At 35.7% G+C, this 2,686-nt stretch overlaps 1 non-coding gene across 1 annotated transcript; it reads right to left on the bottom strand.

Moving 5' to 3' along the window:
* Positions 1–2,344: 2,344 nt before the first annotated feature.
* Positions 2,345–2,452, bottom strand: LOC130971221 (small nucleolar RNA R71). The gene has a single exon (XR_009082452.1). It is a non-coding gene; the product is annotated as a small nucleolar RNA R71 (small nucleolar RNA).
* Between the last annotated feature and the right edge of the window lie 234 nt (positions 2,453–2,686).

Here is a 2,686-nt window from a genome sequence, read left to right on the forward strand (position 1 = left end):
CCATTTGAATCTGCCTGACTAAGATTTACAAGGTGACCATAGCTTGCTTCATACCAACAATCTCCGTGGGATCGACCCTTACTCGCGTAAGGTTTATTACTTGGACGACCCAGTGCACTTGCTGGTTAGTTGTGCGAAGTTGTGAAATTATGTTTAGACCATGGTATTGAGAACCATGTTTTTGGAGCCATTACCGGGGACTTTTTGAGTTGTGAAAAGAATGGATCACAATTTCGTGCACCAAGTTTTTGGCGCTGCTGCCGGAGATTTTTGAGTTTGGACAACTGACGGTTCATCTTGTTGCTTTGATTAGGCATTTTTCTTCAGAGTTCTTAAGAATGAATTCTAGTGTTTCAAGGTGATGTTCTTATCATCACCAAAGCTGATTGATTCTCATCAATTTAGCTCTTGAATGTAATGTCCTGCTGAAGCTTGGCTAGCCATGTCTAATTTCTTTAGACTGAAGCTTTAGACTAACATTGCATGATTCCTGGAATTCTCATTAAGAATTTTGATACCTTTATTTTTTTTCCACTTAATTTTTGAAAAATCCAAAAAAAATTACAAAATCATAAAAAGACCAAAAATATTGTATGTTTCCTGTTGAGTCTAGTGTCTCATGTTAAGTTTGGTGTCAATTGCATGTTTATGTTCTTCTTGCATTCATTCATGTGTCTTAAGTGATCTTCAAGATGTTCTTGATGATTTCCTTGCTCTGATCTTTAAATTCTCTTGTCTTGAGTATTTTTGTTGTTTGTCATATGCATTCTCATTTTGTTAGTGTCAGTAGTATACAAACTGCTAAGTTTGGTGTCTTGCATGCATTGTTATTTGATTTTAGTTGCATTTTGATTATTCCTCATTATTAAAAATCCAAAAAAAATTAATTTGTGTCTTTTCAAGTCAATAATACAGAGAATTGAAGATTCAAAATATTCAGCAGAGGAATTACACAGAAAAAGTTGGGCGTTCAAAACGCCCAGTGAGGAAGGAAAACTGGCGTTTAAACGCCAGCCAGGGTGCCTGGTTGGGCGTTTAACGCCCAAAAGGGTAGTGTTTTGGGCGTTAAACGCCAGAATGGATACCATTCTGGGCGTTTAACGCCAGGATGGCACAAGAGGGAAGATTCTGTTTTCAATTCAAATTTTTTTCAAGTTTTCAAAATTTTTCAAAATCAAATCTTTTTCAAATCATATCTTTTCAATCAAATCTTTTTCAAATTCAATTTCTTTCCATTTTCAAAAACACTTGCTATCAATTAATGATTTGATTCAACATTTCAAGTATGTTGCCTTTTCTGTTGAGAAAGGTTTAATGTTTGAATTATATCTTTTCTTGTTAGCCAAGTCATTAATTTTTAAAATCAAATCTTTTTAAATTGTTTTTCAAATCATATCTTCTCAATCACATCTTTTTTAAACCATAACTTTTCAATCATATCTTCTAATCACATCTTTTTCAAAATAGTTTTCAATCATATCTTTTTTATATCTAATTTCAAAATCTTTTTCAAAAATCACTTGATTTCTTTTCCACTCTTAGTTTTCAAAAATCAATAAGTTTTTTTTCAAAATGTTTTTAAAATCTTTTACTTAATTTTCGAAAATTTCTTCCCCTCTTCTCACATCCTTCTATTTATGGACTAACACTACTCCTCAATGCACAATTCGAACTCCATCTTTCATTGATAAGTTCGAATTTTCTACCTCTTCCTTCTATTTTTCTTTTCCTCTGACACTTCAAGGAATCTCTATACTGTGACATAGAGGATTCCATATTTTCTTGTTCTCTTCTCTTTCATATGAGCAGGAGCAAAGACAAAAGCATTCTTGTTGAGGCTGACCCTGAACCTGAAAGGACCTTGAAGCGAAAGCTAAGAGAAGCTAAGGCACAACTCTCTGTAGAGGACCTAACAGAAATCTTCAAAGAAGAAAAACCCATGGCAGCTGAAAACAACAACAATGCCAACAATGCAAGGAAGGTGCTGGGTGACTTTACTGCACCTACTCTCGACTTCTATGGGAGAAGCATCTCTATCCCTGCCATTGGAGCAAACAACTTTGAGCTTAAGCCTCAATTAATTTCTCTGATGCAACAGAATTGTAAGTTCTATGGACTTCCATTGGAAGATCCTCATCAGTTTTTAGCTGAGTTCTTGCAAATCTGTGACACTGTCAAGACTAATGGGGTTGACCCTGAGGTCTACAGACTTATGCTATTCCCTTTTGCTGTAAGAGACAGAGCTAGGATACGGTTGGACTCACAACCTAAAGAAAGTCTGAACTCTTGGGAAAAGCTAGTCAATGCCTTCTTGGCAAAGTTCTTTCCACCTCAAAAATTGAGTAAGCTTAGAGTGGAAGTCCAAACTTTCAGACAGAAGGAAGGAGAATCCCTCTATGAAGCTTGGGAAAGATACAAATAATTGATCAGAAAGTGTCCTTCTGACATGCTTTCTGAATGGAGCATCATAGGTATTTTCTATGATGGTCTGTCTGAACTGTCCAAGATGTCTTTGGATAGTTCTGCTGGAGGATCTCTTCATCTGAAGAAGACGCCTACAGAAGCTCAAGAACTAATTGAAATGGTTGCAAATAACCAATTCATGTACACTTCTGAAAGGAATCCTGTGAACAATGGGACAAATCAGAAGAAAGGAGTTCTTGAGATTGATACTCTGAATGCCATA

The sequence above is a fragment of the Arachis stenosperma genome, chromosome 3 (genome assembly GCF_014773155.1).
Source record: "Arachis stenosperma cultivar V10309 chromosome 3, arast.V10309.gnm1.PFL2, whole genome shotgun sequence".
NCBI classification, from domain to species: domain Eukaryota; kingdom Viridiplantae; phylum Streptophyta; class Magnoliopsida; order Fabales; family Fabaceae; genus Arachis; species Arachis stenosperma.